Source organism: Carcharhinus amblyrhynchos, chromosome 31 (assembly GCF_965287045.1).
Source record: "Carcharhinus amblyrhynchos chromosome 31, sCarAmb.v2.hapA, whole genome shotgun sequence".
NCBI lineage: Eukaryota > Metazoa > Chordata > Chondrichthyes > Carcharhiniformes > Carcharhinidae > Carcharhinus > Carcharhinus amblyrhynchos.
In genome coordinates, this window is record NC_137354.1 from 12,648,728 (window position 1) to 12,662,485 (window position 13,758).

At 40.6% G+C, this 13,758-nt stretch overlaps 1 protein-coding gene across 11 annotated transcripts in view; it reads left to right on the forward strand.

The window, feature by feature from the left end:
* Positions 1–13,758, forward strand: part of kcnma1a (potassium large conductance calcium-activated channel, subfamily M, alpha member 1a) — a 754,381-nt gene that overhangs the window by 735,586 nt on the left and 5,037 nt on the right. The gene's annotated exons all lie outside the window — the stretch shown is intronic.

Consider the following 13,758-nt stretch of genomic DNA (forward strand, 5'->3'; position numbering starts at 1 on the left):
AGTGGCCGTAGCCATCTCCAGCTTGTTTCAAGTTGCTTCGAGTCCTCAGCCTTCTGCCCTCTCCCCAGAAAAATAATGTTTGGAATTTTTACAGTTGCCAGATCAAAGTGCGAGCCGGAGCTCAGTTTCCCAGCCAGAGTGACACAAAGCAGGTGGCAGTCTTCTTAGGTCACTGCACGGGAACTCAGAATTGCTTCTGGCCTCTGTTACTGACCTGGGAACACTTATTGTCTTCAGTAGAATCACAGCAGGGTAATAACTCTGTCCTTGTCCGACATCAGGATAACAGGAAACGGTTACTCAAAAACATGGTGCTTTAACCAGAGCAAATAAATTCTGTTGTTCCTTTTGTGCTTTTCCGCCAGACGATTTGGTTCCCAGTTTTTCCTTTGTTCTTTTGCCACCCAAAGCCTGGAGCGAGGCTGTGGGTTAAGTATTTAAACCGAGTCAGCTCATGTGGAGAAATCCTGGACAAACAAACAGTGGGGTCGGCTGTACCTTTTAAAGAGAAAAAAAATCCCGGGGAGAATTCAGGAATATGAATTGACAAAATGTCCCTGTGCGTGGTGTTGCGTCTTTGAATATTTTGCTACTTTTTGGGAGGTGGGTAAATGTTTTTGTGTGAAGTTATTTGCTGCCCCAGTTTTAGGCACTGAGTAATGAACTAGAAGTGTTTTTGTTCGGTGCTGACTCTGCTATAGACGCTGCCTCATTTACATTGCAGGCTGGCCTTCACTGCACCAAGAGCCAAAAAAAAACACATCCATTACCTTCTTCGTGCACAGTTCTTGACAGTTTAATTTTTTTTTGTGATGTGAAAGCCTACCCAGAGACAGATAGAAACAGCAGCTGTTTGCCTCCAGATGAGGAAACAACTGCCACCTCTTGAACGGCTTCTTCAAAAGTGGTGCCATCTCATTTACAGATGTGTGCCAATCATCCAGCACTTTAAACTGATGCTCTCAGTCACTGTGCCAGCCTGTTTGCATTTTGCATGCGCAATCTGCATTTTTTATGGTGTTTTTCATTCATCTTCCAGTGAGAGGCAAGCTTGGTAGAACCGCATTTATTGACCATTCCTCATTACCCTGAACAGATGGCAGTGGGGGGACAGCCTCACTGAAGCTAAGTGGTTTGCTAATCAATCTCTGGAGGCTTGAACCTGTATTGAGTCAGCTTGTTGCAGACCAGCGCAGGTAGGGATGGGATATTCCCTTTGGTGAACGACCCAGTGGGGTTTTCATGACTACCTGGCAGTTTACTGTCACTTTTTTTCTTTCTCTCTCTCTCTCCGGTCCACATTTATTAAATGGAATTCCACTGCTTGTAGTGTGCTTGTAGAGTCGGGGGTGCGGAGAGATGGGAAGACCTTAAACGGTAGTGGTTAGTGGTTGTGAAATTGGATAGCGCTGGCTTCTTGCGAACAGGGACTACAGAACTTGAAGACCACTCAACAGGTTACATCAACTGAGACTATCAACTGCTCATCCTCAGGAGGCTTGCCAATGAAATGATTAACATCTGAAGTAGATGGGGATAAGGATAAGGCGATGGGCCGAATGGGGACAATTAAGTTAAAATGTGCCTTTTTGAAGGCAGCCTCCTTTGTGTACTACTATGTATGCCACATGTAGACTTGGTTCTCCTGAACATAAGAGGACACTGACAGCAGTCAGAGCAGACCAACTTGATAAAGGGTCTAACACCTATTTCAGGTACAGGCCCTAGCCATGATACCAGAGCTGTCACCAAAATGGGGGACAGTGCACCTCCAGGGTAGAATGTGTACACAAGCATTGTACATGTCATACTAGATGTGTAGTTGTGTGTTTTATGCTTGTAAAACTGGTGCAGATTCCAAATGTCTAGGTCCCAGCCTCTGTGTTCCTACCTATGTATCCAGTACTTTAAATAATAAACATACCAACATCTGATAGAACCAACCATCAACTCAACTTAAGTTTATATGTAATCAACAGTAGAAGAAAGTAATATCTATGAAAGCTTTCGGGCTGCATACAAGATTGATTATTTGTCACTGATAGCTCCTAAAGCCTGATCAGATAGGGTGGCACACTCTGTCCATTTCTATCTCACAATGTCTATTAGCTCTACAGTTTGTGATTCTATTACTCACTTATTTACCTAAAAATTGTATTTGGCTGACCTTGAAGGTCCACTTGGAGACAAGATTTCCACCCGCACAAAACTCCACCAAATTTCCAACATCCAACTGCTTGTTTTTCAAGCAAGACATAGTTGGAGATATCTCTGCAGGAATATTGGTCCGATGCAAATCCAGCAACTGAGCATTCTCGCTACAGGTGGAACATGTTGCCTTGATGGATTGTGTGCATGTTTTTGTGTGAAGCAGTCTGAGAGCCTTCGCAACCAGATATTACTTTCTTCCACTACTAGTTACACACAAACTTAAGCTGAGCTGATGGCTCGGAGAGCTGTAGGTGTGTTTATTATTTGTCCTTAAAGGAATGCGTTCTGAGGTAGTAACACAGAGACTAGGGAGTTGGTATTCTGTAACATCAAAGCTCTTTGCAGTTTGTTCATAGGCTTGTGGTCCATTTGTTGCTGTATAGTAAGTGGAGTACAAGCCCGTAGTGTATGTATTAGAGCAGTCAACATTCACAGGGAGATGTGAGGAGTGACATTAATGATCAATAAGCATGTAAGAGATTGCACAACTCAATGGAGACTGTCAGTCAGCTCCACTCAACAATACAGAATTCCTTGCCTGCCTATGCCTGAGAATCAGCTTTTTTTAAGTGATTGCAATGATTTTTGCTCCATGCAGGAAATTAAACCCTTTTTAAAGGGATAAAAAGTGAAATTATTGCAGACATAACAATATGCATGTCAACAGGAGTATCTGTTTATCTTAAAATGGAACTGTCATAGAGTCACTACTGTTTATTTGACAACAATTAAAAAAAGGCCATCTCAAAGTGCTATTACAACCAACAAAGTACTTTTAAACTGTAGTCACTAACAGTCAATTTGCACACTGGAAGGTCCATCAAATAGTAGTGGGGGATAATGACAATTTAATTTGTTTTAGCAATGTTGGCTTAGAGATAAATATTAGCCAGGTTCTGCTCGGAGGGGGAGGATCCATCCTACTCTTGGTTGAAAGTTGTGGGTTTTATGCCCACCTGAGAGATCATATCTGTTTCAAATCTCATACAAAAAATATGAATATTGGTGATGGCTTTCATATCAACAAAGCACAGAGAGGTCAGCTGGTGCTTTGTAGCCAACAAGAAACAGTGAAAGCCAGTTATAGTTAAAGAGGGATTGTTGCAAGTGTACAAGGTACTACTGAGGCCACATTACAGTTCAGGTCCCTATACTTAAGGAAACATCTATTCTTATTGAAAGCAGTGCAGAGGAGGTTTACTGGGATGATCCAAATATGGAGGGACTGCCAGAAGGAGAGAGATTAAATACATTGGATCTGTACACCTTTTGAGTTCAGAAGAATGATATGATTAAAACATGTAAGATTCTCAGGGAGTTGGAGAGTAAATGTTGGAAGGATGTTTCCACTCATGGGAGAGTAGCACCAGAGGGGGTAGTCTCAAAATAACAGGATACTTATTTAAGATGGACTTGAGGAAGAATTTCTTCTCTCAGTGGTGAATTTTTGGAATTCTTTACCTCAGGAAGCTGTGGAGGTCGAGTCCTTGAACATTTTCAAAACTGAGAGCAATAGCTTTTTAATCAGTAGGGGAATTGAGGATTGTGGAAAGAAGGCAGAACAGGAAAGTGGCCTTAGTGAGTGTTAGATCAACTATAATGGCAGAGCAGGCTTGAAGGGTTTAATGGCCTGCACATGATTCTATCTCTCATGGAGTTACCATCTTAACTTTGTGCCACGCATGGCAACTTTTTAAACAGTCTTATTTGATTTCCAGTGAAATGTTAGAGGTGTATACTTAAACACAATGACTCAATTCTTCATAATTTACATCAGGGTGTGAAGGGTGAGGGGGAAAAGAGCGAGGGAGTGGGAGGTTGAGGAGATGGAGAGGAAAAGGAATGCATGGGGACAACTGGTGTGGAGAGAGGAAGGAGTGAGTGAGAGGGAGGTTGCAGAGAAGGGAAAGGGTGTTTTTTTTTAGCTTTGTGATCCCTCTGCCCAATTTTTGAACCTTTTCTGAACTTTTCTACCATGCTTTTCAGGATCTCAGGCCATCACAAAGCATTTTCAGCCAATGGAATACTTCCAAACTTTGGTAAATTAACAGAAGTGGCAGCCAATTTACACAAAGTGTTTTACAGCCAATTGAACACTTTGAGGTGTGTTATTCCATAAGAAACAGTGCAACACACCTTTTCTACTGCCAAATTAATGGAGACTGAGACATTTAAACTATTGTATAGCTTCTTGGCGTCTTTGTCCAAGTTTATGCATGGAGATTAACCACTTGCATTGGGGCACGGCCATTGTCCAAACTGTAATTTGGTGAACCATTGGGATAGGAGAAAAGAATATACTGTTTAGCCTTGATTTCTCACAAAGTGCAAATTATGTCAGAAAATGCTCTCGTTTTCCCATCAAACGTTAAAACAGTATTTTCCAACTGAGCATTATGGAATCACACAGCATCCACTCCAAACCCCCCTTAGCATCTACTTGGTACTAGACATGGTTGGAATGCATGAACAATGCTCCCTTAAGATGCTGCACTTTTCCTCTTTCCCTTTATATAATATTGCTATATATCATTCCCACACTTGATAGGAATTGAGTGGACCTGTTACTGCTGTTTTAGTTGGTTCTTTTAAAGGAAACAACTTATAAGCTATATCTAGGCTGTTCTGATCAGTGTTATATTGGTCTCTTAAAGAATACCTTGCAGTTAGGTACATATTGTAAATGAAACCGGTTTTATTTATCACTATACACCAGCTAATAGGAATGGCCTTTTGAAAACTTCTTGTCTGTCTTTGACATGAAGAAAATCCTTTTTTATGCAAAAAGAGTTGTTATGATCAGGAGTGTGCTGCCTGAATGGGCAGCAGAGGAAAAACTCAATCATGGCTTTCAAATGGGAATTACTTAAGCACCTGAAGAGGAAGCATTTTCAGATTTATGGGATTAGGTCGGGGGAAATGGGACCAGCTCAGTGGTTGCCAGCACAGGTCTCTGTGCTGTAACCATTCTATTTGTTCTTGCTTGATCTAACTCCATTTACTTGGTTCCTTTGGTGAAAATGTTAATGATATTCCCATTCTGCAGGAAACTCTCAAATTTCAGTCACTCCTGACCCACACTGCAGTTAAGGCTGCCATTCTGCAATCCCTCGAAGGCTGTATCTGACCAGCTGGCTTGGTCACTCTGCAACTTATCTGTAAGTCCAACTGTTAGAGCTGCTAAACGTAACTTCCTCAAAAACAAACACCAACTCCATTCTGATCAGTTAATATACACTTTCAACACCTTCTCAGCCTTCTGATGCTCATTTACATTCCCTTTGTCCAATTCCACCATCCTCCCTACCCTCATAGTATAAATCCCTGTTGACTCTCTTTTCTGTTAGCTCTGATGAAGGGTCATGTAAACGCGAAACATTGGCTCTATTTTCTCCCCACAGATGCTGTCAGACCTGCTGAAATTTTCCAGCATTTTTCTGTTTTTGTTTCAGATTCCAGCATCTGCCATGTTTTGCGTTTACCAATTCCTTTCTTCCTGCTCTAAGTGACTGGTTCAGTTTGTTCGCTCTGCTATGATAATAACAACATCTTATATTTGTATAGCATCTTTTAATGTGGTAAAATGTCCCTGTCCCAAGGTGCTTCATAGGTGTTTCATCAAACAAACAAAAAAAGAAAATGCTGGAAAATCTCAGCAGCTCTGACAGCATCTGTGGAGAGAGCTTTGACAAAGACTCATCCTGACTCAAAACGTTGACTCTACTCTCTCTCCGCAGATGCTGCCAAAGCTACTGATTTCTTCAGCATTGTCTGTTTCTGTTTCAGATTCCAGCATCTGGAGTATTTTGCCTTATCTTCGTGTTACCAAACAAAACTTGATACTGAACACAAGGGCAGGTGGCCAAATGCAGTATGTTTCAAGGATCATTTTAAATATGGAATTCCAGAATTTAGGACCTCAGCTGCTGAAGACCTAACCAGGAAAAGCAGAGCAATTAAAATTGGGATTGTGGGGCTGGAGGAAATTTCAGAAATAGGGAGAGGTGAAGTCATGGAGGAATTTGAAATCCATGGATGAGAATTTTAAAATCGAGATGTTCCTTAACTAAGAAACGTAACAAGTGTTGGTCAGCAAACATAGGACTGATGGATAAATGGGACGTAGTGCAAGTCAGGACACGGCTGTAGAGTTTTGGATGACCTCTGGCTAGAAGTGTGTTAGAATAATACAATAGTCCAGTCTCGAGATAACAAAGGCATTGGATGAGCTTTTCAGCTGAGTTGAGGCAGGACTAAGTCAGAGAATGTAATGGAGATGGAAATAGGGTCCTTAATGATGGCACAGACTTGGCCAGAAACTCATCCCAGGATCAAATGCAATACTAAAGTTGCAAACGCTCTGGTTCAACCTCAAGGAGAGACTGGAGGTTATAGAACAGAATATGTTTCTACAGTTGTGTTGTCCGATGGAAATTGATGACTGGCTATAGGTGCGGTTACAGCTTTTATTCATTTGCAATAGTAGTAGGAAAGGCCATAAAATGCTCATACAGTACAGGTATATGTAATTTATATGTACATTTATTGAAACTCACTGAAACATTAATCAGCGAGTGTACAAGACTCTAACATTCTGATTTTTATCTTACCATTTCATCAGCCTGCACACGAAAAGACCAAATTACACATGCAGATATGAATATAAATATTGAAATCACATGCCCAAGGAGAGAACTGTTGTCTATTTTGTATTTAATCAAAATTGCAACTAGCCACATTTGATTTCCCATTTAGCCACATGTCTACTGAATGATATATCGTACAACACTATCTTAAAGGGAAAGCAATGCCTTGTGGCTCACTCCTCTCAGTCTGTCCTCAGTAAAGATCCTTCCATCTCTTTGCAATTCTCTTTTACAATACTTTGTGCATGGTTGTTTTAATCATTTGGTTTTATACCTCACAAACTCTTGGGTTTGTGTCTTTCATTGCCATAACTATCTCAAACATTTTACAACTTCTCAACCAAATATCCTTACTATGGCTCCAACTAAAGTTAAGCTTGCTAGCTTCCTGTCAGTTGGATGGGTCATCTTCTGACTCCTTTTCCCTCAACTCAGAAGTCTGTGACCCTATTTTATCTGTGTCGAAGACCTCCTACGTTCATCACTGTACATATTTTGCACTTTTACTGATACTTCTGCATTCAGCAATTTATTTCTGATTGTATGTGCACAGAGTACAGCACCTCTATTTATTTTATTCCAAAGTTTTAATGGCCTCCATGCCTATTGACTCACTGAAGTGTCTAAGTTTTTTTTTTAACAGTTCTTCAGTAGCACAGTTTTTTCTTCTCTCAGAAAAAGTGTTCATCATCATTGGTCCACACATTGTTTGCAAAATATTAGTCATCTAATATTTGAAAGTTGGTCATATTTCTCCAGAGTTCTCTACGCCCTGGACAGAACTGGACAGAAAAGTAGGAAAAGTTCATCAGCTGATGAGGAATCTTTCTCTCAGTTATATTCTCAATTTGCTTTGAGAATGTTTCCTATCTTTATTTTATAAATACCAATATTCTCTGAGTTCCTCTGTATTTTCCAATCTGACCTAGAAACTATTCACTTTTTCTCCTTGCTGTATTGTAATCAAGAGTCTTCACAGTATCTTATAGACTCTCTTGTTACTTTGCAGAACTTCAAACCTCTGGAACAACTCACTTCCTTCAGTATTCTCTTCCTTAACCACTGGGCCATTAAACCAAAGCTTGCTATAACTTAATTCTTCCGTTATATTGTATTCCATTTTGTATTGTTGAATTGGGAAGAATCAGCATATTTGTGAAAGGGAACTTGTTTAACCAATTTGTTGGAGTTCTTTTAAGGAGTAATACATGCTGTGGATAAAGGGGGCTTGTAGAAATGTTGTACGTGGATTTCCAGAAGGTATTTGATAAGCTGCCACATCAAAGGCAATTGCAGAAAATGAAAGCTCATGGTATACAGATTACATATTAGCATGGATTGAAGCATAGCTAGCTAACAGAAAACAAAATATGCATAAATGAGTCTTTTTTTGATTGGCAGGATATGATGAATATAGATGGCTAATGGAATGCTATCCTTTATTAGGAGTAGAATTAAGCATAAAAGTGAGGACCAAATATGGTGTGCAGTTTTGGTCTCCTTAGTTAAAGAAGGATGAAAATACGTTAAAAGTGGTTCAGAGGAGGTTGACTAAATTGATACCTGGAAAGAATGGGCTGTCTTATAAGGAAAAGTTGGACAGACTGTGCTTGTTTCCACTGGACACAGGTAAGAAGTCTCACAACACCAGGTTAAAGTGCGTTAGGTTTATTTGGAATGATGAGCTTTCGGAGTGCTGCTCCTTCATCAGCTGTGTGATGAGGAGTGACCTTTCACTCAACTGATGAAGGAGCAGTGGTCCAAAAACTCATGATTCCAAATAAACTTTTTGGACTTTAACCTGGTGTCGTGAGACTTCTTACTATGTCCACCCCAGTCCAACACCGGCATTTCCACATCATGTTTCCACTGGAGTGAAAAGTGACTTGATTGAAGTACATAAGATCATGAATGATCTCAACAAGATGGATGTGGAATGGATGTCTCCTCTTGTGGGTGCGTCCAGAAGTAGGAGACACTTTTAAAATTAAGGGTCGCCTTTTTAGGACAACGATGTGGAAAATATTTTTCTGAGGGTTGTGGAATCCTGGATCTTTCTGCGTGAAGGTGGGGAGGTCACTGAATATTTGTAAGGCAGGGGTAGATAGATTGAGGTAGATACGCAAGAGAATCAAAAGTTATTGGTGTAGATGGGAACGTAGGATTGGAGATGAGCCATGACCCTAACTAATGGTGAAGCAAGCTTGAGGAGCCAAATGACCTACTGTTGCCCCTATTTCATATTCATAAGTACAGCTGTTTTAAATCTTGGTATCCTGCACTCTGGGTTTTGCTCCTTAACTTTGACGATATAAAAATGAGAAAATCTGCATCAAATATTCCTTTTGATGTCTCAAAAAGGTGTTTTACCCGAGGTTCCCTCAATGTTCAATTCATACAGGGCATGACCCACACAAACCAATACCTGGATCTTTTGTAAATGAAGACAAAAAATACTGAAAAATACTCAGCAGGTCTGGCCGCACCTGTGGAGAGTGAAAACAGAGTTAACTTCTCAGATCGATAACATGACATTAAAACAATGTGAAAAGACCCGAAATAGTTGCCAAAAGCCTCCAGCTTCATCCATGGCTGGTGTTCTCCTGTGCTGCTGCAATGAATGGAGTTTTGGCTAAGCACCAAATTCTCCATTCTCACTGGTGTTGGGGGAGCCACTGACAAGATCGAGGAATCCCACCCAGTAACTCTGTTTCTCTCTCTCTCCACAGATTCTACAAGGCCTTTTGAGTATTTCCAACATCCTGTAATGTTTCACTTTGGGCTCTTTCCACCCTCTCTGTATGGATAACAGAAAGTCTAGCAGCCAACCCAGCCTTGAAATTCGGATATTGTATGCAGTTCTGGTCATCATATTATAAAAAGGAAATGTTGGGATTGAATTCAATTTACAAAGATTGACGGGCTACTTGACTGGCCCTTGACAAAAACAAGGCTGAGAGGCTGGCTAATGTAAACTTATGAAAGGTTTTGACAGCATGGACACAGAGAAAATGTTTCTTATTGGGAAGGAGTCATCAATACAAGATGGTCATCAATAAATTCAACTGAGAATTCAGAAGAAACTTATATAGTGATAATATGGAACTTGTTACCACATGGAGTGATTAAGACAAATAGTACAGATAAGCTAAGCAAACACGAGATACAAGGGAAGAGTGAGTTACAACAAAAGATTTAGATGAGAGAAGATGGGAGGTGGCTTGAGTGGAGCATTAACAATTCTAGCCACAATGTAACAGGGCACTTAAACCTGTAAACAAATAATCCCAAACGTATGTAATTTTCTCAGACGCATTTTTATCTATCCCTGAATACACGCTCTTATTTATTATGTCAATCTGTTGTGCAGGGCCGTCATTTTGACCACTTGTTCCTCTCATTTAACACAGTGATGGGTAACCGTTGCCTGGAGCATTACATTATCTCAAATACACGCTTCCATGGTTTTCATAGGATCATCATCCCTTAGGTTATAGTGATAATCTTGAATGAAAAAAAATGTGCAGGCAACTTAGAAACATAAGGATAATATTTGAAATCTATGGTAATTAAAAACAGTTTACCAGTCATACCGTTCTTTATAGAGAACCACGTCATTGTCATGAAATCCTTAAAGAATTATAACCCTAATGAACCAATTTTACACAAAATTCTCCGTATCAATGTACTGTATTGATTGGAAATGATAGTACAAGAGCATTTTACTGTCACCACTGTGAGAAAACAATCTCTTAAATTGTTTCTTCCTTGTTTCTACTTTGTTGTCTTCTATGAAAGGCTATGGCCCAAAGAAATGGAAATATTATGCAATCACTGGTAAATTATTAAACCTCAGGTCATTTAAGAATGCTGTGGGTTACTATGTTTATAATTTTCTGCTTGATTACTGAAGCTGAAAGTTGCCTTGTGTTTCCTGTTGCCTGTAACTGAGTTGAAGGACTATGGTGATTTGTAATACCATCACCAAACTAAAATATTCCACCCAACAAAATGAAGGAAGTCCTTTGGCTGGAGCGCCCTGCAACCAAAGTCATTGGTTGTTTTCCATTTGTTGTATCGTGCCTATAAAACAACAGAACGCAAGAGTGCACTCTATAAATGGACAATAGCCAACTTGATTAGTCATAGCTCTACTGTTTGTTGGCTCCTCACTACATTGTTAGCAAAGTTTCTGTCCACAATTCTGTTCACTAGCACTTTTATAGAACATAGAACATTACAGCGCAGAACAGGCCCTTCGGCCCACGATGTTGCGCCGACCAGTTAAAAAACGATGACCCTCTAACCTAAACCAAACCCTTTCCATCCATAAACCTATCCACGGATCTCTTAAACGCCCCCAAACTAGGCGCATCCACAACTGCAGCAGGCAGGGCATTCCAATCCCTCACCACCCTCTGGGTAAAGAACCTACCCCTGACATCCGTCCTATAACTACCACCCCTTAATTTAAAGCTATGCCCCCTTGTGCTAACTTTCTCCATCTGAGGAAAAAGGCTATCACTATCCACCCTATCCAAACCTCTGATCATCTTATATGTTTCAATAAGGTCCCCTCGCAGCCGCCTTCTTTCTAATGAAAACAACCTCAAATCCCTCAGTCTCTCCTCATAGGACCTCCCCTCCATACCAGGCAACATCCTGGTAAACCTCCTCTGCACCCTCTCCAAAGCCTCCACATCCTTCTTATAATGTGGGGACCAGAACTGCACACAATACTCCAAGTGCGGACGCACCAGAGTTTTGTACAGTTGCAACATGACGCTGCGGCTCTTAAATTCAATCCCCCTACCAATAAACGCCAAGACACCGTAAGCCTTCCTAACAACCCTATCTACTTGATTCCCAACTTTCAGGGATCTATGTACACATACACCTAGATCCCTCTGTTCATCCACACTATTCAGAGTCCTACCGTTAGCCCTATACTCTACACATCCATTATTCCTGCCAAAGTGAATTACCTCACACTTTTCCGCATTAAACTCCATCCTCCACCTCTCGGCCCAGCTCTGCAACTTGTCCAAGTCTCCCTGTAGACTAAGACACCCTTCCTCACTATCTACCACACCTCCGACTTTGGTGTCATCAGCAAATTTACTAATCCACCCAGCTATACCCTCATCCAGATCATTTATAAAAATTACAAACAGCAGTGGTCCCAAAACAGATCCCTGAGGCACACCACTCGTAACTGAACTCCATGTCGAATACTTACCGTCAACCACCACCCTCTGTCTCCTATCCGCCAGCCAATTCCTAATCCAATTTCCTAACTCACCCTCAATCCCATACATCTGCAATTTCTGCAGAAGGCTTCCATGGTGAACCTTATCAAACGCCTTACTAAAGTCCATATACACCACGTCAACTGCCTTACCCCCATCCACTCTTTGGTCACTTTCTCAAAAAACTCAATAAGGTTAGTAAGGCACAACCTACCCTCCACAAAACCATGCTGACTATCTTTAATCATTTCATTACTCTCCAAATAACTATAAATCCTATCCCTAATAATTTTTTCAAAAAAAAACTCACATTTGAAATATTGATATTAATTATTTGATTTATTATTGTCACGTATTAACATACAATGAAAAGTACTGTTTCTTGTATGCCATAGAGCATTACATAGAGAAGGAAAGGAGAGGGTGCAGAATGTAGTGTTACAGTCATAGCTAGGGTGTACAGAAAGATCAACTTAGTATAAAAGTTCAAACGTCTGATGGCAGCAGGGAAGAAGCTGTGCTTGAGTCGGTTGATACATGACCTCAGACTTTTGTATCTTTTTCCCAATGGAAGAAGGTGGAAGAGAGAATGTCTGGGGCGCTGGATTATGCTGGCTGCTTCCCTGAGGCAATGGGAAGTAGAGACAGAATCAACAGAGACTAGTTTGTGTGACAGACTGGGCATCATTCACCACCCATTGTACAGTCTTGGACAGAGTAGGAGCCATACCAAGCTGTGATACAATCATTCCATAGGGATAGAGTTCATGTATTCACAGATGCTGTGCAAAATACGCAGCCACTTTTTTTGTGAACCTTTGGAATACATAGGAGATAAAGACCCTTCCCGATCTCTAATCAGCTTCCTATTTCATTCACAGTGAAAGAATTCTCCACTTTGAAAAGTTTGGGTTTTGGTTCTAACTAGATTGAGGGAAAAATCCCAAGTTTGAGAGACTCGACAAAGATGGTATTCTGATTGGAACAAGAGACTGGGCCCAGGACTCACTTCCACTTAGGATGTGCTTACAAAATTTTACTTCCTGAAGGGTTTTAGTCCAATGTTTTCATTGATTGAATGACAACCTGGAGTAAAATCAATACGATGGACCCCCTCAAAATATTCTCACACTTTAATGTAGTTCTTGCTGTGTAATCTGAGATCTTTAGAAATGTTTTGCACAGTTAGAAATTCAGAATGATTTAACTGTAAGAATTTGAGCCAGTTTCCCTCCAGCACCTCAGCAGTGATAGCTAACCTTCTCCTTGTCTCACCTGCTGTTTTCTGACTCTTGATACAAGATGAGTTACTAAGCCAGTTATCGTTTTCAAACTGCCCAAAATTTCCAAAATACACCTACAATAATTGTTGAAATTCCTTATCAGCAGCTTCACATACAACCCACATCTGCCGTTATTCAGAGCGGATTATCAAAGCCTATATCCTATGTTTTACACTCGTAGGACTACATTGCAAGCCTGCTGTGCGCATGTCTCCTTTGATTTATTTCACTAAACACGCCCTTACAAGTAATAGAAACCCACTCAGTTCCATAGTCAAATATGGACTTTTCATATCGTTCTTCCCCTCTTTGCATTTTATAAACATGGATCACTTTCTTCCTCAATCTTCCTGACTTCTGAAAAACAGC